The following is a 25,741-nucleotide window of genomic DNA, read 5'->3' on the forward strand; positions in this document are numbered from 1 at the left end:
ACAAAACCCGATGCAATACCTCTGGAGAATCCTAACATGAGAAATGTGAATTTATCCATTACTTTCATATGTTTACAAGGCAAGATGATGAGGATATTGTTCCCAAATTAGTTGCTACACTTAAAAGCTTATATCACTCACAGAATGAATGTTTACTTAGAATCTGTATCCAAATCCTTTTCAAAGGAGATTCTCCTCTCATTTCAGGTCAATAGATTATTGATAGCATAAAAACAAATCTATCCCATGACATGCATCTTTCCCTTCCTACTTCTAATTTGATGGGAATTCCTGGTAAGATCATTTTAAAATATAACTTACCTGGACTACAAAGGCAGGATACAAAACAAAGTTCAGAAGAAGGTACTTAGAGGATAAATACTTTCTAAGAGTAAGTATTGGGAAGTACTGAAGAAGTGAGAGAAATATAAGGAATGTTGCAAATGTTCAGAAAAGGAAATGATCATAATTCAGAGATAATATTCTTCTTTTTTTTTTTTTTTTTTTTTTTTGCGGTACGCGGGCCTCTCACTGTTGTGGCCTCTCCCGTTGCGGAGCACAGGCTGCGGACGCGCAGGCTCAGCGGCCATGGCTCATGGGCCCAGCCGCTCCGCGGCACGTGGGATCTTCCCGGACCGGGGCACGAACCCGTGTCCCCTACATTGGCAGGCGGACTCTCAACCACTGCGCCACCAGGGAAGCCCAGAGATAATATTCTTAAATAAAGGAAAGTAACCAAAGTTGATACTCAAAGGATACCCATGTTTGGATAAAAAGGAAAAAAGGGAAGGAATAACTATAGCCAAAAGAACAACAGCAAGCTAAATGAAATGGGGCTAATAAAACAGGTGTGAAAATATGGAGAAAGAAATGTTTGGAAATGCTCAAATAAATCAGAATATCCTTGTGTTGACACATGCTGCTTTCGTATCTGGAAACTCCCTACATACAAGGTAATTTCTTCTTAGCCTAGAGCCAGTAGCATTTACAATGATACTGGGATTTATTTTTCACACATAGAGGCACAAGATCATCTACGCTTTTCTTTATCTATTTGCTTTCCAAAGCCTCTGAACTGGAGATTAGCTTGCAGAGAAATTATGAAGGCATGCTCTTGGAAACAAAATCTTTACCTCATAGTCATTGTGACCTTGCTATGTGCCAGTTATATTTTAACTACTTAATTACTCCATACTGGATATAAGTGAGAGCTACCTCTGCAGTAAAGAAAGTTTATGAAGAAGGTTTGGATTTTATCAAGATGTCTAAGACATGGGTTTCTCTTCTTGTCCTTTCCTTTTATTTCAGCTGTGCATCTTGTGGAAAGGTGCTGCTGTGGCCAATGGAATATAATCACTGCATCAATTTAAAGACAATATGGGATGAACTTGCTCAGAGGGACCATGAAGTTACTGTGCTAGTATCTTCACCATCCTTGTGGGTCCCAATAAGCCATCTACCCTTAAATTTGAGGTTCACTCTACATCCTTCACTAAGAATGAGCTTGATTTGCTTTTTACAGAATGGATCAAGATATGGCCATACGAGTTACCAAAGAGTACATTATGGGCATATGATTCAAAGATGCAAAAAACATATTATGAATATTCTGATACTGTTCAAAAGCTCTGTGAGGATGCAGTTTTGAACAAAAAACTTGTGAAAAAACTGCAGGAATACAGATTTGATGTTGTTTTTGGACATGCCATTTCTCCTTGTGCCGAGCTGCTGTCTGAACTACTTAACCTACCTTTGGTCTACAGTCTTTGACTTACCACTGACAATACAAATGAAAAACTCTGCGGAGGGCTCACATTACCTCCTTCCTATGTACCTGTTATCATATCAGAACTTAGTGACAAAAGGACATTTATGGAGATGGTAACAAATATGTTGTATTAGCTATATTTTGACTTTGCATTTGAGACTTTTAACAAGAAGTAGTGGGATAAATTTTACAGTGAAGTATTAGGTAACTCTGGTTTATTTAGTACGTTTTCCCTCTAGTAGATGGAAAGAAACCTTACTTCCTTTGTGTGGGTTAGAGTGCATATGTGTGTGTATATATATATATATATATATATATATATATATATATATATATATACACATATAATTTAAAATAAAAAATAACTTGTATTTTCTTAGCTTTAGTGTCAAAATGGAAATAGAACGCTTCTCAGTCAAAATTTATCAACTATTCAAGAAAGCATGCAAAGTAATCTAGAACTGTGTGACACTGGAGATATCCCTCCATTTGACAATAATATTCCAATATGTGAATATTCTTAGGACTTGTTTATTTAGAAAGCTACATACTCACTGTGTTTTCGATAAACCATACTGTCTGTTAATTATTGTTGTAAAATCAACCATCCTAAAACTTAGCATTTAAAAGAGTAAACGTGAGAGAGCGTCCGGGAAGATGGCGGAAGAGTAAGACGCGGAGATACACCAGAAATACATCTACACTTGGAACAACTCCTACAGAACACCTACTGAACGCTGGCAGAAGAACTCAGACCTCCCAAAAGGCAAGAACGCCCCCCCCCCCCCAACGTACCTGGGTAGGACAAAAGAAAAAAGAATAAACAGAGACAAAAGAATAGGGACGGGACCTGCACCAGTGGGAGGGAGCCGTGAAGGAGGAAAGGATTCCACACACTAGGAAGCCCCTTCGTGGGAGGAGACTGCGGGTGGTAGAGGGGGAAAGCTTCGCAGCCGTGGAGGAGAGCGCAGCAACAGGGGTGCAGAGAGGAAAGCGGAGAGATTCCCGCACAGAGGATCGGTGCCGACCGGCACTCACCAGCCCAGGAGGCTTGTCTGCTCACTCGCCGGGGCGGGCGGGGCTGGGAGTTGAGGCTCGGGCTTCAGTCGGATCTCCGGGAGAGGACTGGGGTTGGCGGCGTGAACACAGCCTGCAGGTGGTTAGTGCGCCATGGCTAGCCGGGAGGGAGTCCGGGGAAAAGTCTGGACCTGCCGAAGAGGCAAGAGACTTTTTCTTCCCTCTTTGTTTCCTTGTGCGCGAGGAGAGGGGATTAAGAGCGCTGCTTAAACGAGCTCCAGAGACTGGCGCGAGCCGCGGCTAAAGCGCGTACCCCAGAGACAGTCATGAGACACTAAGGCTGCTGCTGTCGCCACCAAGAAGGCTGTGTGCGAGCACAGGTCTCTATCCACACCCCCCTTCCGGGGAGCCTGTGCAGCCAGCCACTGCCAGGGTCCCGGGATCCAGGGACAACTTCCCCGGGAGAATGTACGGCGCGCCTCAGGCTGGTGCAACGTCACGCCGGCCTCTGCCGGCGCAGGCCCGCCCCGCACTCCATGCCCCTCCCTCCCCCCGGCCTGAGTGAGCCAGAACCCCGGAATCAGCGGCTCCTTTAACCCCGTCCTGTCTGAGCGAAGAACAGACGCCTTCCTGAGACCTACACGCAGAAGCGGGGCCAAGTCCAAAGCTGAGCCCCTGGGAGCTGTGAGAACAAAGAAAAGAAAGGGAATCTCTCCCAGCAGCCTCAGAAGCAGCGGATTAAAGCTCCACAATCAACTTGATGTACTCTGCATCTGTGGAATACATGAATAGACAATGAATCATCCCAAATTGAGGAGGTGGACTTTGACAGCAAGATTTATGATTTTTTCCCCTTTTCCTCTTTTTGTGAGTATGTATGTGTATGCTTCTGTGTGAGATTTTGTCTGTATACCTTTGCTTCCACCATTTGTCCTAGGGTTCTATCTGTCCGTGTTTTTTTTTCTTTTTTTTTTTTTGTTAATTTTTTTTCTTTTTTTCTTAATAATTTTTTATTTTAATAACTTTATTATATTTTCTTACTTTATTTTATTTTACTTTTATTTTACTTATCTTTATTTTATCTACTTTACTTTTATTTTACTTTATCTTCTTTCTTTTTATGCTTCCTTCCCCCTTCCTTCCTTCCTTCCTTCCTTCCTCCCTCTCTCGTTCCCTCCCTCCCTTCTTTCTTTCTCTCTACTTCTACTAATTCTTTCTTTCTACTTTTTCTCCCTTTTATTCTGAGCAATGTGGATGAAAGGCTCTTGGTGCTGCAGCCAGGAGTCAGTGCTGTGCCTCTGAGGTGGGAGAGCCAATTTCAGGACATTGATCCACAAGAGACCTCCCAGCTCCACATAATATAAAATGGCGAAAATCTCCCACAGATCTCCATCTCAACACCAGCACCCAGCTTCACTCAATGACCAGCAAGCTACAGTGCTGAACATCCTATGCCAAACAAATAACAAGACAGGAACAAAACCCCACCCATTAGCAGAGAGGCTGCCTAAAATCATAATAAGTCCACAGACACCCCAAAACACACCACCAGATGTGGACCTGCCCACCAGAAAGACAAGATCCAGCCTCATCTACCAAAACACAGGCACTAGTACCCTCCACCAGGAAGCCTATACAACCCACTAAACCAACCTTAACCACTGGGAACAGACACCAAAAACAACGGGAACTATGAACCTGCAGCCTGCAAAAAGGAGACCCCAAACACAGTAAGATAAGCAAAATGAAAAGACAGAAAAACACATAGCAGATGAAGGAGCAAGATGAAAACCCACCAGACCTAACAAATGAAGAGGAAATAGGCAGTCTACCTGAAAAAGAATTCAGAATAATGATAGTAAAGATGATCCAAAATCTTGGAAATAGAATAGACAAAATGCAAGAAACATTTAACAAGGACCTAGAAGAATTAAAGATGAAACAAACAACGATGAACAACACAATAAATGAAATGAAAAATACTCTAGATGGGATCAATAGCAGAATAACTGAGGAAAAAGAACAGATAAGTGACCTGGAAGATAAAATAGTGGAAATAATTACTGCAGAGCAGAATAAAGAAAAAAGAATGGAAAGAACTGAGGACAGTCTCAGAGACCTCTGAGACAACATTAAACGCACCAACATTCGAATTACAGGAGTTCCAGAAGAAGAAGAGGAAAAGAAAGGGACTGAGAAAATATTTGAAGAGATTATAGTTGAAAACTTCCCTAATATGGGAAAGGAAATAGTTAATCAAGTCCAGGAAGCACAGAGAGTCCCATACAGGATAAATCCAAGGAGAAGTATGCCAAGACACATATGAATCAAACTGTCAAAAATTAAATACAAAGAAAACATATTAAAAGCAGCAAGGGAAAAACAACAAATAACACACAAGGGAATCCCCATAAGGTTAACAGCTGATCTTTCAGGAGAAACTCTGCAAGCCAGAAGGGACTGGCAGGACATACTTAAGTGATGAAGGAGAAAAACCTGCAACCAAGATTACTCTACCCAGCAAGGATCTCATTCAGATTTGATGGAGAAATTAAAACCTTTACAGACAAGCAAAAGCTGAGAGAGATCAGCACCACCAAACCGTCTTTACAACAACTGCTAAAGGAACTTCTCTAGGCAAAAAACACAAGAGAAGGAAAAGACCTACAATAACGAACCCCAAACAATTAAGAAAATGGGAATAGGAACATACATATCGATAATTATCTTAAATTGGACTAAATGCTCCCACCAAAAGACACAGATTGGCTGAATGGATACACAAACAAGACCCATATATTTGCTGTCTACAAGAGACCAACTTCAGACCTAGAAACACATATAGACTGAAAGTAAGGGGATGGAAAAAGATATTTCATGCAAATAGAAACCAAAAGAAAGCTGGAGTAGCAATTCTCATATCAGACAAAATAGACTTTAAAATAAAGAATATTAGAAGAGACAAAGAAGGACACTACATAATGATCAAGGGATTGATCCAAGAAGAAGATATAACAATTGTAAATATTTATGCACCCAACATAGGGGCACCTCAATACATAAGGCAAATACTAACAGCCATAAAAGGGGAAATCGACAGTAACACATACATAGTAGGGGAATTTAACACCCCACTTTCACCCATGGACAGATCATCCAAAATGAAAATAAATAAGGAAACACAAGCTTTAAATGATATATTAAACAAGATGGACTTAATTGATATTTATAGGACATTCCATCCAAAACCAACAGAATACACATTTTTCTCAAGTGCTCATGGAACATTCTCCAGGATAGATCATATCTTGGGTCACAAATCAAGCCTTGGTAAATTTAAGAAAATTGAAATTGTATCAAGTATCTTTTCCGACCACAATGCTATGAGAACTATATATCAATTACAGGAAAAGATCTGTAAAAAATACAAACACATGGAGGCTAAACAATACACTACATAATAACGAAGTGATCACTGAAGAAATCAAAGATGAAATTAAAAAATATCTAGAAACAAATGACAATGGAGACACGATGACCCAAAATCTATGGGATGCAGCAAAAGCAGTTCTAAGAGGGAAGTTTATAGCAATACAACGTACCTTAAAATACAAGAAACATCTCAAATAAACAACCTAACCTTGCACCTAAAGCAATTAGAGAAAGAAGAACAAAAAATACCCAAAGTTAGCAGAAGGAAAGAAATCATAAACATCAGATCAGAAATAAATTAAAAAAGAAATGAAGGAAACGATAGCAAAGATCAATAAAATTAAAAGCTGGTTCTTTGAGAAGATAAACAAAATTGATAAACCATTAGCCAGACTCATCAAGAAAAAAAGGGAGAAGACTCAAATCAATAGAATTAGAAATGAAAAAGGAGAAGTAAAAACTGACACTGCAGAAATACAAAAGATCATGAGAGATTACTACAAGCAACTATATGCCAATAAAATGGACAACCTGGAAGAAATGGACAAATTCTTAGAAATGTACAACCTGCCGAGACTGAATCAGGAAGAAATAGAAAATATGAACAGACCAATCACAAGCACTGAAATTGAAACTGTGATTAAAAATCTTCCAACAAACAAAAACCCAGGACCGGATGACTTCACAGGCGAATTATATCAAACATTTAGAGAAGAGCTAACACCCATCCTTCTCAAACTCTTCCAAAATGTAGCAGAGGGAGGAACACTCCAAAACTCATTCTACGAGGCCACCATCACCCTGATACCAAAACCAGACAAGGATGTCACAAAGAAAGAAAACTAAAGGCCAATATCACTGATGAACATAGATGCAAAAATCCTCAACAAAATACTAGCAAACAGAATCCAACAGCACATTAAAAGGATCATACACCATGATCAAGTGTGGTTTATTCCAGGAATGCAAGGATTCTTTAATATACACAAATCAATCAATGTGATAAACCATATTAACAAATTGAAGGAGAAAAACCATATGATCATCTCAATAGATGCAGAGAAAGTTTTCGACAAAATTCAACACTGATTTATGATAAAAACCCTGCAGAAAGTAGGCATAGAGGGAACTTTCCTCAACATAATAAAGGCCATATATGACAAACCCACAGCCAACATCGTCCTCAATGGTGAAAATCTGAAAACATTTCCACTAAGATCAGGAACAAGACAAGGTTGCCCACTCTCACCACTATTATGCAACATAGTTTTGGAAGTTTTAGCCACAGCAATCAGAGAACAAAAGGAAATAAAAGGAATCCAAATCAGAAAAGAAGAAATAAAGCTGTCACTGTTTGCAGATGACATGATACTATACATAGAGAATCCTATAGATGCTACCAGAAAACTACTAGAGCTAATCAATGAATTTGGTAAAGTAGCAGGATACAAAATTAATGCACAGAAATCTCTTGCATTCCTATACACTAATGATGAAAAATCTGAAAGTGAAATCAAGAAAACACTCCCATTTACCACTGCAACAAAAAGAATAAAATATCTAGGAATAAACCTACCTAAGGAGACAAAAGACTTGTATGCAGAAAATTATAAGATACTGATGAAATAAATTAAAGATGATACAAATAGATGGAGAGATATACCATGTTCTTGGATTGAAAGAATCAACATTGTGAAAATGACTCTACTACCCAAAGCAATCTGCAGATTCAATGCAATCACTATCAAACTACCACTGGTATTTTTCACAGAACTGGAACAAAAAATTTCACAATTTGTATGGAAACGCAAAAGACTCTGAATAGCCAAAACAATCTTGAGAACAAAAAACGGAGCTAGAGGAATCAGGCTCCCTGACTTCAGACTATACTACAAAGCTACAGTAATCAAGACAGTATTGTACTGGCACAAAAACAGAAAGATAGATCAATGGAACAGGATAGAAAGCCCAGAGATAAACCCACACACATATGGTCACCTTATCTTTGATAAAGGAGGCAGGAATGTATAGTGGAGAAAGGACAGCCTCTTCAATAAGTGGTGCTGGGAAAACTGGACAGGTACATGTAAAAGTATGAGATTAGATGACTCCCTAACACCATACACAAAAAGAAGCTCAAAATGGATTAAAGACCTAAATGTAAGGCCATAAACTATCAAACTCTTAGAGGAAAACATAGGCAGAACCCTCTATGACATAAATCACAGCAAGATCCTTTTTGACCCACCTCCTAGAGAGATGGAAATAAAAACAAAAGTAAACAAGTGGGACCTAATGAAACTTCAAAGCTTTTGCACAGCAAATAAACCATAAACAAGACCAAAAGACAACCCTCAGAATGGGAGAAAATATTTGCAAATGAAGCAACTGACAAAGGATTAATCTCCAAAATTTATAAGCAGCTCATGCAGCTCAATAGCAAATAAACAAACAACCCAATCCAAAAATGGGAAGAATACCTAAATAGACATTTCTCCAAAGAAGATATACAGACTGCCAACAAACACATGAAAGAATGCTCAACATAATTAATCATTAGAGAAATGCAAATCAAAACTATAATGAGGTATCATCTCACACCAGTCAGAATGGCCATCATCAAAAAATCTAGAAACAATAAATGCTGGAGTGGGTGTGGAGAAAAGGGAACCCTCTTGCACTGTTGGTGGTAATGTAAATTGATACAGCCACTGTGGAGAACAGTATGGAGGTTCCTTAGAAAACTACAAATAGATCTACCATATGACCCAGCACTCCCACTACTGGGCATATACCCTGAGAAAACCATAATTCAAAAAGAGTCATGTACCAAAATGTTCATTGCAGCTCTATTTACAATAGCCCGGAGATGGAAACAACCTAAGTGTCCATCATCGGATGAATGGATAAAGAAGATGTGGCACATATATACAATGGAATATTACTCAGCCTTAAAAAGAAATGAAACTGAGCTTTTTGTAATGAGGTGGAAAGAACTAGAGTCTGTCATACAGAGTGAAGTAAGTCAGAAAGAGAAAGACAAATACCGTATGCTAACACATATATATGGAATTTAAGAAAAAAAAAATGTCATGAAGAACCTAGGGGTAAGACAGGAATAAAGACACAGGCCTACTAGAGAATGGACTTGAGGATATGGGGAGGGGGAAGGGTGAGCTGCGACAAAGCGAGAGAGAGGCATGGACATATATACACTACCAAAGGTAAGGTAGATAGCTAGTGGGAAGCAGCCACATAGCACAGGGAGATCAGCTCGGTGCTTTGTGACCGCCTGGATGGGTGGGATAGGGAAGGTGGGAGGGAGGGAAACGCAAGAGGGAAGAGATACGGGAACATATGTATATGTATAACTGATTCACTTTGTTATAAAGCAGAAACTAACACACCATTGTAAAGCAATTATAATCCAATAAAGATATAAAAATAATAAAAAATAAAATAAAAGAGCAAACATATCATTTGCTCATGATCCTATGAATCAGCAACTTGGGCTGGGCTCAGGGAAATGTTTCTTCTTTGAGGCTTGTCTGGGCTTACTCATTAGCCTACGGTTAGTTATCAGCTTGGCTGCGGTGGATCAGTCCAAGAAAGTGTCACTCTCATGGCTGGGATTTGGCAGATTGGCAGGATACTATGATTGTCTCTTCCATGTGACCTGTCCAACAGAAAAGCTTGTAATTTTTCACATGACACAAGAATTCTAGAATAGTTTGTATGAAAGTTTTAGGCCTAGATTTGGAAGTCACACAGTATCACTTCTGCCACCTTCTATTGGTAAAACAAGTCACAACACAAGCCCAAATCCAAAAGGTGAAGAAGTAGCCTCCACCTCTCAATAGGAGGAGTTTCAAAGACTACGTAGCCATTTATAATATATAATAGTAAGAAACTTCATTAAATATATTTAAAAATCAAGTGAAAGTCAGTCATGATTAAATATAATTTTAAACCTGGGTGTAGTAAAAAAAAATCTACTTCATGTACAAGAAAGTATGACACTTTGTGTAAACTTTATGTTTACTTGTCTTTAAAATTAAACATTTCTAGGGTTTCCCTGGTGGCGCAGCGTTTTAGAGACCGCCTGCCAATGCAGGGGACAGCAGTTCGTGCCCCGGTCCGGGAAGATCCCACATGCCGTGGAGCGGCTAGGCCCGTGAGCCATGGCCGCTGAGCCTGCGCGTCCGGAGCCTGTGCTCTGCAACGGGAGTGGCCACAACAGTGAGAGGCCCACGTACCGCAAAGAAAAAAAAAAAATTAAACATTTTATGAACTCATACCTGAGGTTCCTTTCAGCTTTCAGCTTCAAAGTCTCTGATATCTCTCTTCTAGATTCAGTTCTTCTATTATTTTAATATCTCTAACATCTTCATCATCTAATATATCTATTAAGAAGGAAAATTACTTAGTGTGGATGAGTTGTCGCTGGGAATTATCTAGTATTACTCCTTCCCTCTCAATGGATTAAAAGTCATTTGCTAAGCAAACCTAAAACACTGGGGATTTATATTAGAATTATCAATGTCTGCTTTCTGATTCTACAACACTACAGTTTGAAAAATGAAGCAAAAGGCAAAGTTCCAGAATATTTTTCATATCTGGATGATTTCTAATCTTGATTCTGTGAGTACATTCATTCAACTATAAATATTTATTGAGCTTCTTCTTGTTTGAGGGGGGGGGTGAAGCACAGTAGGAAATTAGTAAATATTTATTGAGAATTTACTCTTCTCCAGGAAATCTTCTACATCCTTTACATTTATTAACTCATGAAAGACACATATAGAAATCCGTTCATAGGCACTATTATTCTCGTCATTTTATAAATATGGAAACTTAAGTAAGATAACCTACTCAGGTTCTCTTGGGGAAGAAGTGATGGAGATGGGATTAAAACACAGCAGTCTGGCCCCTGAACCTAAGCACTTGTATATTGCATTAACTGAAAGAAAAGCATGAGACTGTAATTTCAAAACTCCATGTACGATTTGGAGAAACATTGTGCTAAGCACCAAGTGTTCTGCAATATAGAAGACGAAGAAGATTAGTTTTTCTTGATGTTGGTGGTCTTTATAACAAACACTCTCTATAGTCAGCATATACCGCTGAACTAACCAAACTTATTTTTGCCAGGAGAGATGCTCCCTCACCACCATTTACTCATAGATACATATAAAGCATCTTTGTGTTTGGGAAGTATTGTAAAAATTTTGGAAACCTAAGAAAAGTATCCCTTCCAAATTGATCTTAACCATCCTTGACAGAAATTCATAATTACTCTCATTGCCTAAGAATATTTAAAAGGGTAATTTACAATTACAAAGGAAATAAATATCCGAGTTATATAAACATTAAACTTTGATTACATATATAGTATATGAGGTTATAGGACGTAGTGGCTTGGAGAATAGAGCCAAGGTCAAAGTCTCAGGAACAAATTCTGCTAAAAATTAATCAAGAATCACAGATCATAGAAAATAAGCTCTTAGATGAGATTCCATTCCCAGGGCATGCAAGGCAATGTGAAGGAAAACAGAGCAGCAAATGCCAAACAATCAAAGTAGAAAGCTGGTTGGTGAATGAAGTGGGAAGATGAGTAGGCCTATCTGAAATAAAAGACTAAACAAATAACCCAAAGACCAAAGTTTCTAAGATAAAAATTAATCAGGAATCATAAGTCATAGAAAATAAGCTCTTAAATGAGATACCATAATAAGCACATGCACAGCAATGGGAAGGAAAACATGGCACCAAATAACAATCAAAGTAGAATGCTGGGCTGTGAATGGGGCGGGTGCATTGGTCTGTGAGAATATGACTAAGCAAATAATCCAAAGCCACGAAAAAGCTTAGAGAAATTGTAGGTAAATAAGGGGACAGAGGTGAAAGCGATTGACACAAATAGACTTTTACAACCAAGGCAGTTTTCCAGTCTGACTTTCCAGAAGTTTTTTGTCATTCCTTGAAAAAGAAGCCATCACAGCATTGCTGATTTATTCTAGGAATAGAAACTAACAAAGGAGATCCTTTGACCAAGTTATAAACACTAAAGGAATATTTTTCAGCTTTGGGCAGCTGAGTCTCCTTTATCACTCATTCCCACTTGTTCATAATATTTATTTTTAGATTTTCCAGTATTTATAATTTTTCTGGAGACCAAAGAGACAAGTTTAGATATGGGAAAACACTTCACAGTCTGAATCATGTGATACTTCCTTAGCCTCCTATCCTTTCTAGGCAGTTATCAAGCAGCCTTCCCTTTATATTAGATTGTAGTAATTGATACAGTCAGAATGTTTCGAATTTCCTAGAACAGAAAAAATAAATGACATAGAGATGGAAGTGAAAGACATCATTTCATTTGGTGCACCTCATTCATCATGCCCTTTCTTGATCACAGATGGTCCAAGAATTTAGTCCCACAATAAGCTTTCTTCTTTAAAACATACAAGAAAGTGTGAGACTTTAAGTTATGCAAGGGAAGGCTATTCATTCTTAGTGATATATGCATCATTAGGGAAGCTTCTTAAACCACTGAGGTTTCTCTTCTTGCCTTTCTCTATACCCCTAGAGGAAATTCAATTTCCTATGAGTAACCTGTTTATTCTCTGGTGGCTAGCTAAGTGACACTGGAGACCAGACTGAAACAAGTGTGAACAGTGCAAATTCATCATGCTGCAGGTCCTTGTTTAATGTGGAAAGTCATTAAAAATCTTTAGAAAACAATCTCTATGAAGGTGAGATCAAGTTGGTGAAATAGGAACTTACCTCCTCCCATGGACACACCAAAATACAACTATTCAGAAAGCAACTATCTTTGAGAACAACTTGAAGACTAGCATAAAAGATTTCCCACAACTAAAGATATAAAGAAGGAGCCACAACTAGACAAGTAGGAGGAGCAGAGATGCAGTCTAACCAGGATCCACACCCTGGGGTTGGCCACTCACAAACAGGAGGAATATCACAACCACAGAGGTTCTCCTCCAGGAGAAAGGGGTCTGAGCCCCCACTTCAGGCTCCCCATTTTGGTAAGATAGGCCCCCAGAATGTCTGGCTTTGCAAACCAGACGGGCTTACATTCGAGAGAACAGGAGACCCTGTAAACAGAGATTCTGTTCTCAAAGTCTGCACACAAAATCTCACACAGTCTGAGTCCCAGTGAAGAGGCAGTAGTTAAAAAGGCACCTGGGTGAGACCTACTTGCTGATCTTGGCGAGTCTCCTGGAGAGGCATTGTGCAGCTGGGACTCCACCTAGGGATGGAGACTCTGGTGGCAGCCATTTTGGGGATCTTGTTCTACCATGCTAACACTGGCAAACACCATTTTGGAAGCCTCTTTCTAACCTATTAGCACCAGGGGCTTGCCTGCCAGTAGGTCCATGGCAGTCACACGATGCTGGGTCATCCTTGGAAGATGGGGATGCTCAGTTAGTTAAAAAAAAAGAAAAGTTTAAAATGTTAGAGCATTAAGTAAAAAATGCACAAATATCATCAATGTGATACAAGCCCAATGCTATGCAGGAAAATGACCATTTAGAATGTAATATTCATCACATACTTAAATAATTACAGAGAGATATTGACTTAGAATTAAAATCTGTTAGTTAACTTGAACATGTAATACATGAAACAAGAATTAATCTTTAACAATTATTTGAACCTGTTTTCAAAGGTGCAGAGGGAAGAAGTTATTGTAAGCTATGTAAGTCTCTCACTTAACATGTATTTTTTTCCTTCTCTTTTTTCTGTATATATGTTTGTTTAAATTATAAAACACTGGCATTATTTGTTCATCTTGACCAACACAGACTTGAAGCTTTATTGCTATATCTTCTAAGAAAAAATGGATACAAATTTACATATATTCCTTTTCCTATTTTCTTTTTCAGGAAGACTCACTACATTGTGTGAATTGATGGGGAAAACTGATATTTGACTGATAAGAAGCTATTGGGACTTTGAATTTCTCCACCCACTCTTACCAAATTTTGAATTTGTTGGAAGACTCCACAGCAAACCTGCTAAACCACTGCCAAAGGTAAACTGGTGTCTTGAATAGTTTTCTATTCCCAGTCCAAATACTGTCTTATGGAAAAGAAACGGACAATATATAAAATTTCTTCACACCATGTCCTCACCTATTATGTGTTTCAGGTTTTATTATCACTGAAGATTCTGAGCTACATAACAGTCATGAAAAGTAAGAGAGAAATGCAAGATTGTGTGGATATAGCCACTATAAAAAAGTCTTCCAACACATAAGAAATTATATTTTTTTCAACAAATGTGTATTCCTTGTCTGCTAGATACCAGATTCTACACTCCGAAATGAAGAAGGAGGGGTGAATGAGATAGACAAAGTTGTAGTCCTTAGGGATATTATAGACTGGTCAGCCAGAAAAACTATAAATGTTAAATAGTTATTTACAATCAAGTACAAATCACAAAATGCATAAGACTGAGGTAATGTGGGAGCTTATCTCTTGTATTTTATTAAAATAAATTGCAATGAGGTATTTAAAAGAATTAAATTCTGATAATGTGATATTAAAAGTGGAAATATGTGAGAGTATTCAAAGGTTATGGAATCTGGTGCTTTAATATATGGTACTATGGTAGCTAGGAAATATACAAAAGCCAAATCCTGCCGGTAGTGCCTTTCCTATAAAATATGGATGCACAAGAAAAAAAGAAGAAAAATGAGGGAGGGGGTTTACTTACCTACCTCATTGGAGTGGTGTGAGAATAAAATGGTCTAATACAGTAATTCTTCATTATATACAGATTCTGTATTTTCAAATTTTCCTACTTACTAAAATTTATTTGTAACCCCAGAATCAATATTTGTAGTATTTCATGGTCATTCATAGCTATATACAGAGCAGCAAAAAAGTTACTCACTGGACGTGCATGTTCCCAGTTAAGCATTGAACAAGGCAATCCTCTGCCTTTTTGTTGCAGCTCTCATACTGTAAATAAGTGTCCTTTCAGGTCTAATTAATACCACATTCTTGCATTTGAGTGCTTTTTGTTGGTGATGTCGCTGTTTGGAATGGCCCCCAAGGAGAGTGCTGACATGTTTTCTATTGTTCCGGAAAAGAAGTAAGAAGGCTGTGATGTGCCTTAGGAAGAAAATATGTTTGCCAGATAATCTTCATTCCATTCCATGAGTTATAGCACTGTTGGCTATGAGTTCAGTGTTGATGAATCAACAATATATGTTAAACAAGGTGTTTTAAAACAGAAATACACATAAAACCAGCTTATGTGTTGAGCAGTTGACAAAAATGTTGTGACAAGAAGCTTGGGTGAAACCAGGAGCAATGATTCATTACTCACAAATGACATGTTTGTGGCAACTTTATAGAACATAGTTACTAAGAATAAAAGGAATCGACTGGATACATAAAGCCCATACACAGTGCCAAGGACATAGTGCTTGATAAATATTAGCTATTGTGACAAATTTCTTAGTGCCCCTTTTGACAAAAGGAATTTGTCTCAGAAACCAAAGTAAGAAGAAGAAAATATTAAAATTGTATTTGAAGCTTTAAGCAGTCTCACTAGTATCTAGACTGGAGGGATTCCGTCTGATATATGCACTTGTGTATGTGTCATACTGGCAAACTCATGATATTTTTTCCCCCAAAATTTGTTCTCATCATATTTGAGATCAAAGAACTTCACAGCACAAAATAGAACAGAAATTATTGTATCCTGATAATACAATTCATGGAAATAAGCCTCTCTCAGGAATTGGTTGTGGTGGTGCATTAAAAATCATCCAGTAACGCATAAAGATATAGCTCTATTTCAATCATGTAAATTGCCTGACCTCACTAGCTAGGCTTGGAAACAAATAAAGTAAAGTAGATATCAGAGAGGAAGTGCCTAGTTTAGTATTAACCTGCACAATAGGCTACAAATTTTAAAATGTAAATGAAAGTCTTCCATAACGTTATGTCATGAGCCCCAATTAGTTCATAGATAGCCTGATCAGATGTTTTACCCAAGAAATCACACTCTCATGGAGTAAAATCCACCCAAAATAAACAATTTACAGGCAAAATCTGTCACATTCATTATAAGTCATAGCATTAATTCCCTTAAAATATCTGGGCCATGATCAGAAGTAAAATTAAATTTATACTCAAAATTTAAACATCCCATATAAAAATAATGATAATATTTGATATTGTAATTTCATTAGGTTTTGAATGAAAATAGAGAGAAATAAACTACAGGAAGTTTTGAAAAGCTATTTCCTTAAGAGAGATGAAATTAATATAGCATGCCCAGTGTTATCAGAGCATGAGGTAGAAAGAAAAAGGAAATAATATTTTAAGATAAGGAAAATTGCTTTCATCAGTCTTTTTCTCTTTCAGTCAATTAATGTAATATCACCAGAAGTTTAATAGATCAGAATCTTAACTGAGGATTAAATTTAGGGAACCCGTCAATATTGGGAATTTGAAACACCAATAAATAAATAATAAATTGTGATTAATAAATTCAGAGTCATTTATTTATATATAGATGATTTAACAAGAGCACTTTCGTTCTTTTACCAAAGCAATTATATGTAACCTCATAATCAGGTTATATTATCATATGTAGCCTTTATAATCAGGAAAGCCTGTACACCAAAAGAGACATCCTGAAAACTGCCAAGAAGAAAAGTAGACCAATTCAGTAACAAATACACTGGACATAAAATGACATAAAATCTCAAGAAGCCGAGCTACAGACAGATTCTCTGTTAGGAATTCAGATCCTTTTAAATATTTGTCTTCTGTCAACTCCTCCAAACAAAACCAAAAAAAATCCAAACAAACAAAAAAAACCTTGTTGATCAAGCAAGGCTAGGTTTATTTGACTTATTATAGGAAACAAGAACAGCACTTTGACAGAGTTTTATTACTTTTCAGCAGAGGAAAGTCAGGGGAAGATAATTCTAAGGTGTTGGGGCCTGGTTGGCGATATCGAGGAAGAATTTGTAAAGTGAGGAACAGTTTGGGACTGGGCAAAGTTCAAGGCATAACTTTGAATTGCTGGACACAGTGAGGTCAGGTCTTGAATTTTGTCTGTGTGAGCAAGCCACGTGTTTTAATAAGCACACTATTTTACTTGGTCACAATCCTGTCATCCTGGGACAAATTACTAAGTCATTGTTGCTGGAACATAGCATTATTTAACACATAACTAGAAAAAAAATTCCTGGTCCTGCTATTGTTTGAGACATGGAATAAAAATTACACTGTTTTCAAAACTCACTTAAGAAAATTAAACCTGTGCTGTCACAACGTAAAATATTCTTCACTGGAAACTTTCACTTTACTGCTGTCTCTTGTTGATAAGTAATAAATAAATCACCATACTTGCCTAGTAGTCAATGATTATACATTGATTAAAGAAAATAGATTTCATATTACACATCTCTTTCCAAGGGGGTTTAAGGTTTGGCATGTTAGAAGATGAGGCATTCTAACAATACTTCTCTCTTTAGAAATATACATATTCATTTCCTTCAAACAAACTAAAACAAAAATAAATGAAACAAACAAACAAAACTCTCTCTTTCTCTCTTTGCTGATGCCCCTTTGTAGTATAGCAAATTATTTCTTTTCAGGAAATCGAAAAGTTGTCCAAAGCTCTGGAGAAGATGGCATTGTATTACTTAGTTTGGGCTCAATGGTCCAAAACCTTCCAGAAGGAAAGGCTAACATGATTGCATTGGCCCCTGTCCAGATTCCACAGAAGGTATGATACATTGCCTTTGTGCTGAACAACTACTTAAATGACTGTCTTTAATGTCTATGGAGTGGGTCCATTAAAATAGTTTTTGCAAGGGGGAGAGAATTTCATAACACAATTAGATCAAAATGAACTGGTATATCTGTTTTTCTTTTGAAGTCAAAGTTTTAAATGGTGCAAGGGGGACTCATGTGCTTAAATATTCCAATTCAAGTTTTACTTTGTTCTCAGAGACACTTCTGTATTAGAGGTTATGTGTGAGGTTTCAGTGCTATTAAGTTAATAGTAAGAACACAAGAATGTCCAAATCTAACCCCACAAATGATGATTTTTCCCAGAGGAGTTCCTGGGGGACTGTGGAAGTTCTGAGCAGCAGAGAGACATTGTGTTACAGTTCAGTTAGTACTCGATATTCAATATTCAAAATAGAATTTTGAAAAAGGCTGAGTTGAAGCATAAAGATTCAAATCCTTCTTCCTGTTCCTGCTCTCTCTTTTCCCAAGATGAAAAGAGCATATATCTTTTTTCTTTCTTTCTTTCTTTTTAAAACATCTTTATTGGAGTATAATCACTTTACAATGGTGTGTTAGTTTCTGCTTTATAACAAAGTGAATCAGTTATACATATGCATATGTCCCTATATCTCTTCCTTCTTGCGTCTCCCTCCCTCCCACCCTCCCTATCCCACACCTCTAGGTGGTCACAAAGCACTGAGCTGATCTCCCTGTGCTATGCGGCTGCTCCCCACTAGCTATCTACCTTACATTTGGTAGTGTATATATGTCCATGCCACTCTCTTGCTTTGTCCCAGCTTACCCTTCCCCCTCCCCGTATCCTCAAGTCCATTCTCTAGTAGGTCTGTGTCTTAAAATCAGTCATTGAGTAAAAGACCAAGAGAGACCCCTGGGAGCCACGCTTTGTTTCCTGTTAAAGCAGAAAAGGGTGACAGTAAGAGACATAGGTTCTGAATTTAAGGTCTCTTAGTCCTGCCCATTAACAACTTGGCCTAATCAACATACGGTTCTGACCAATTGGATTAACAGCTACTTTCTCAGAGGTGGGGAGGAAGAGGAGAGGCAAAAACTGGAAAGCATCGGAGTAGTCAGGGTTAGCACAGAGAAAATTACAGAAGTGCTCCCTGGTAAATCCTATAGTTATTTTTATGACAGTATAAATCCATCTGAGCTCTCTCACTAGTGGTGAACTACTTTCCACCTTCAGGCATGATCTAAACTGCCCCAAAACAACCCAAACAATTTTTATCTTCTACAGCCTGGAATCAGGCTGACTGCCTTGACAAGTAATAGACAGCCACCTACCTTAAAAAAAAAAAATTGCCCCAGAAACCTAGGATTCCTTGGGATTTCATCCCATTGAGAAGTGAGAATTTCAATATCCATGAATTCTTTGGGCTGGATATAGCATATTCAATACCTTCTAAATTAGTGTTTTCCATTGTATAAAATGCAGTTAGATCTCCTGAAAGCATAAACTGCTACTTTGCCTATTTTATCATATAATGGTCAGTGAAAATTAATGTGACATTGTCTTTTTTTAAATTTTATCACTTGTATTATTCTTCAGTTCCTAGTTTTGTATAAAAACGTGTAAAACTGTGCATGGATAACTCCACTCTTAGAAACTAGAAACTTTGAGGGAAAAAAACTGAGATAATATCTTGAAAAATTCATACTTAAAAGATTATAGGAGATTGGTTCAAGATGGCAGAGTAGAAGGACATGCTCTCATCTCCTCTTATGAGAGCACCAGAATCACAACTTACTGATGAACAATCATCGACTGGAAGACACTGGAACTCACCAAAAATGATACCTGACATCCAAAGACAAAGGAGAAGCCACAATGAGATGGTAGGAGGGGTGCAGTCTCAATAAAATCAAATCTCATAACTGCTGGGTAGGTGACTTACACTGGAGAACACTTATACCACAGAAGTCCACCCACTGGAATGTAGGTTCTGAGCCCCACATCAGGCTTCCCAACCTGGGGGTCCAGCCACAGAAGGAGGAATTCCTAGATAATCAGACTTTGAAGACTAGTGGTATTTGATTGCAGGACTTTGACAGAACTGGGGGAAACAGACTCCACTTGTGGAGGGCACACACAAAGTACTGTGCACATTGGGAAACAGGGGAAGGAGCAGTGACCCAATAGGAGACTGAACTAGAGCTACCTGCTAGTGTTGGAGGGTGTCCTGCAGAGGCGGCGAGTGACAGTGTCTCACTGTGAGGACAAGGACACTGGCAGCAGAAGTTCTGGGAAGTACTGCTTGGTGTGAGCTCTCCCAGAGCCCACCATTAGCCTCACCAAAGAGCCTGGGTAGGCTTCATTTTTGGGTCACCTCATGGCAAACAATGAACAGGGAGGGAACCCAGCCCCATCCATCAGCAGACAAGTGGATTAAAGTTTTATTGAGCTCTGCCCAACAGAGCAACAGCCAGCTCTACCCACCACCAGTCCCTCCCATCAGGAAATTTGCACAAGCCTCTTAGATAGCCTCATCCACCAGAGGGCAGACAGCAGAAGCAAGAAGAACTACAATCCTGCAGCCTGAGGAATAAAAACCACATTCGCAGAAAGATAGACAAGATGAAAAGGAAGAGGGCTATGTACCAGATGAAGGAACAAGATAAAACCCCAGAAAAACAATTAAATGAAGTGGAGATAAGCAACCTTCCAAAGAAAGAATTCAGAATAATGATAGTGAAGATGATCCAGGACCTCTGGAAAGGAATGGAGGCAAAGATAGAGAAGATGCAAGAAATGTTTATCAAAGACATAGAAGAATAAAAGAACAAACAAACAGAGATGAATAATACAATAACTGAAATGAAAACTACACTAGAAGGAATCAATAGCAGAATAAGTTAGGCAAAAGAACAGATAAGTGACCTGGAAGACAGAATAGTGGAATTCACTGCTGCAGAACAAAGAAAAAAGAAGAAATAGAAAATATGAACAGATCAATCACTAGTAATGAAATTGAAACTGTGATTAAAAATCTTCCAACAAACAAAAGTCCAGGACCAGATGTCTTCACAGGTGAATTCTATCAAACATTTAGAGAAGAGCTAACACCCACCCTTCTCAAACTCTTCCAAAAAATTGCAGAGGAAGGAACACTCCCAAACTCATTCAATAAGCCACCATCACCCTGATACCAAAACCAGACAAAGATACTACAAAAAAAGAAAATTACAGATCAATAACACTGATGAATATAGATGTAAAAATCCTCAACAAAATACTAGCAAACAGAATCCAACAACATATTAAAAGGATCATACACCATGATCAAGTGGGATTTAGTTCAGGGATGCAAGGATTCTTCATGATACACAAATCAATCAATGTGATACACCATATTAACAAATTGAAGAATAAAAACCATATAATCATCTCAATAGATGCAGAAAAAGCTTTTGACAAAATTCAACACCTATTTATGACAAAAACTCTCCAGAAAGTGGGAATAGAGGGAAGCTACATCAACATAATAAAGGCCATATATGACAAACCCACAGCAAACATCATTCTCAATGGTGAAAAACTGAAAGCATTTCCACTAAGATCAGGAACAAGACAAGGATGTCCACTCTCACCACTATTATTCAACATAGTTTTGCAAGTCCTAGCCACAGCAATCAGAGGAAAAAAAAAAATAAAAGGAATACAAATCATAAAAGAAGAAGTAAAACTGTCACTCTTTGCAGATGAAATGATACTATACATAGAGAAACCTAAAAATGCCACCAGAAAACTACTAGAGCTAATCAATGAATTTGGTAAAGTTGCAGGATACAAAATTAATGCACAGAAATCTCTTGCATTCCTATACACTAATGATGAAAAATTTGAAAGAGAAATTAAGGAAACACTCCCATTTACCACTGCAACAAAAAGAATAAAATACCTAGGAATAAACCTACGTAGGGATACAAAAGACCTATATGCAGAGAACTATAAGACACTGATGAAAGAAATTAAAGATGATACCAACAGATGGAGAGATATACCATGTTCTTGGACTGGAAGAATCAACATTATTAAAATGACTATACTACCCAAAGCAGTATATAGATTCAATGCAATCCCTACCAAATTACCAATGACATTTTTTATGGAACTAGAACAAAAAATCTTAAAATTTGTATGGAGACACAAAAGACCCTGAATAGCCAAAGCAGTTTTGAGGGAAAAAAAACGGAGGTGGAGGAATCAGACTCCCTGACTTCACACTATACTACAAAGCTACAGTAATCAAGACAATATGGTACTGGCACAAAAATATAGATATATGAAATATAGATCAATGATACAGGATAAAAAACCCAGAGATAAACCCACGCACTTGTGGTCAACTACTCTATGACAAAGGAAGCAAGGATATACAAGGATATACAATAAGTGGTGCTGGGAAAACTGGACAGCTACATGTAAAAGAATGAAATTAGAACACTCCCTAACACCATTCACAAAAATAACTCCTAAATGGATTAGAGACCTAAGTGTAAAACTGGACACTATAAAACTATAAAACTTTGCTGGGCAGTAGTTGAGACACAGATGTAGAGAACAAATATATGGACACCAAGGCGGGAAAGCCGCGGGGGGTGGGGTGAGGATGGTGGTGAGATGAATTGGGTGATTGGGATTGACATGTATACACTGATGTGTATAAAACTGATGACTAATAAGAACCTGCTGTATAAAAAATAAATAAAATAAAATTCAAAAATTAAAAACAAAACAACTAATACTAAACTTCCTTTGGGTTATTTGTATGGAAATATGTTAATATAAATGTTTCAGACATTACATGAAATTCCTAAAAATCTTATATATTCTGGTATAATGTTAGCAGTCATAATTCTAGTTATTATTTTAAAATGTATATCTCAGAAATAACTAAATTTCCTTGTCAATTGCATTATTATGAATTTTCATCAAATCTTTAACTGTGGTCATTGTTAAGTCTTTTGTCATTTACAGACAGTTCTGGGTGTACTCTGATGCTTTTGCAAAAATGTTCCTATAAAAGTGTTTCATCTAGGAATTCATGGAAAAGACTCTGACAAGCACAGGTTTCTGGTAACTGACTATACTGCTGAACTGAATGAATAAGCATTTTCTGAACTCTAATGGAAAACTGATGAATTCATAAAAGTGCTAACAAAAGATCAAGATAAAAAAATTAATTACATGGGACTGAGTGAACTGATGAGGATGATTATAATTTTTGTGACTTGCTGTTTGAATAAAAAAAAAAAAAGAACTGTTAATGATGAAAACTTACTATGCCATGGCTTAGTATGACCTGACTTGGAAATTTAGTTTCAGAGGCTTCTGTGAATATACCAAGGAAAGAGGACCTAGCTGTATCTTATTCCCACAGACCGCCAATAAATATTTGCTTAAATATTTGCTTTCAGACGTGATTAATAAAACATGTAACTACGAAAGAAAAAAAAAAAATAGGTGTAGGGTTTCCCTGGTGGCACAGTGGTTGAGAGTTCGCCTGCCGATGCAGGGGACACGGGTTCATGCCCCGGTCTGGGAAGATCCCATATGCCACGGAGCGGCAGGGCCCATGAGCCATGGCCGCTGAGCCTGCGTGTCCGGAGCCTGTGCTCCGCAACGGGAGAGGCCACAACAGTGAGAGGCCCGCGTACCAAAAAAAAAAAAAAAAAAAAAAAAAAAGGTGTATAGTGGTACCTCATGGTTTTAATTTGCATTTCCCTAATGACTAATAATGTTAAGCATCTTTTCTTGTGCCTTATTTACCACCATATATCTTCCTTACTGATGTATTTGTTCAACTCCTCTGCCTGATTTACAAATGATATTTTTGTTTTCTAATTGCGTTCTAAGAGTTATTTATGTATTCTTGATACAAGTCCTTTATCACACATATGATTTGCAAATACTTTCTCTAAGTCTGTGGCTTGTCTTTCATTCTTTTAAAAGTGTCTTTCAAAGAGAAGTTTTAACTTTGATAAAGTCCAGTTGATCAGTTTTGCCTTTTCTGGACCATGCTTTTGGTGTCATATTTAAGAAATTTTTGCCCAACTCAAGGCCATGAAAGTTTTCTCCTAGGAGTTTTATAGTTGTAGATTTTTTTTTTTTTTTTTTTTTAGCGGTACTGGGCCTCTCAATGCCACAGCCCCTCCCGCTGTGGAGCACAGGCTCCGGACGCACAGGACCAGCGGCCATGGCCCATGGGCCCAGCCGCTCTGAGGTATGTGGGATCCTCCCGGACCAGCGCACGAACCCTCATCCCCTGCATCGGCAGGTGGACTCTCAACCACTGTGCCACCAGGGAAGCCCTAGTTGTAGATTTTGCATTTGATTTTATGATCCATTTTAAGTTAATTTTTGTGTATGGTACAAGGTATGGTTTGAAGTTCTTGTTTTGGTTTATTTTTTTGGTTTTTTTTTTTTTGGCACATGCCTATCCTTTTATGCCAGCACCACTTGTTGAAAGGCTATCCTTTCTCCACTAAATTGTCTTTACACCTTTGTCAAAAATCATTTGTCCATATATGTGTGCCATATGTGTGTGGGTTAGTTTCTGGACTTGCTATTCTATTCCGCTGATCTATTTGTCTGTCTTTGCACCGGTACCATACTCTCTTGATTACATAGCTTTACAATAACTCCTGAAATCAGGTAATGTTAGTCCTTCAACTTTGTTTTCCTTTTTAAAGTTTGATATACAACTTTGGCTATTCTAGGTCCTTTTCCTTTCCATATGAATTTAAAAATCAGATCATCAATGTCTATCAAAAAAAAAAAATCTTGCTGAACTTTAAAAACAAAACAAAACAAAAAAGCCTGCAAGGGACTTCCCTGGTGGCGCAGTGGTTATGAATCCACCTGCCAATACAGGGGACATGGGTTTGAGCTCTGGTCCAGGAAGACCCCACATGCCGTGGAGCAACAAGCCCGTGCATGACAACTACTGAGCCTGCACACCACAACTCCTGAGGCCATGCACTTAGAGCCTGTGCTCTGCAACAGGAGAAGCCACCACAGTGAAAAGCCCGTGCACCACAATGAAGAATAGACCCCACTGACTGCAACTAGAGAGAGTCCACACACAGCAACAAAGATCCAACACAGACAAAAATAAATTTAAAAAAAAACCCTGCAAACTTGAAGATAGATCAATAAGATAATACACCTCAAAGAACAGAGAGAAAAAAGAATGAAGATAAATGAACTGAGGGGTTGAGAATTGTGGGACATAATTAAGCACAGTAACATACACAAAATGGGAGTGTCAGAGAAAAAGGAGCGGAGCAAAATATTTTTAAAAATAATGCCTGAGAACATCCCAAATATGATGAAAAGCATTAACTTATGTATCCCAATTGTTCAACCAAGTCCAAGTACGATAAACATAGGAGAGCCATACACAGACTTAATGAAATGTTGAAAGCTAAAGACAGAAAATCTTGAAGCACTAAAAGAAAAGTAATTTATCCATACAAGGGAACTCCAATAAGACATCACTTATATCTCATTAGAAACAATGGAAGCTCTATGGCAGTGGGATGACATATTCAAAGCGCTGAAAGACAAAACTGTCAACCAAAAGTTCTATATCAAACAAAACTATCTTTCAAAAATGAGGGCAAAATACAGATATTTCTCTCCCTCCACTCCCCCCCAAAAAATTCATTGCTTGGAAATCTGCCTTATAGGAAAAACTAAAAGAAAGTCTTC

The 25,741-nt window shown here is 37.9% G+C and overlaps 1 pseudogene; it reads left to right on the forward strand.

The window, feature by feature from the left end:
- The first annotated feature begins 1,261 nt into the window (after positions 1-1,261).
- Positions 1,262-18,004, forward strand: LOC132425425 (UDP-glucuronosyltransferase 2B31-like; annotated as a pseudogene).
- Positions 18,005-25,741: the final 7,737 nt, after the last annotated feature.

This window comes from Delphinus delphis, chromosome 5 (genome assembly GCF_949987515.2).
Source record: "Delphinus delphis chromosome 5, mDelDel1.2, whole genome shotgun sequence".
NCBI lineage: Eukaryota > Metazoa > Chordata > Mammalia > Artiodactyla > Delphinidae > Delphinus > Delphinus delphis.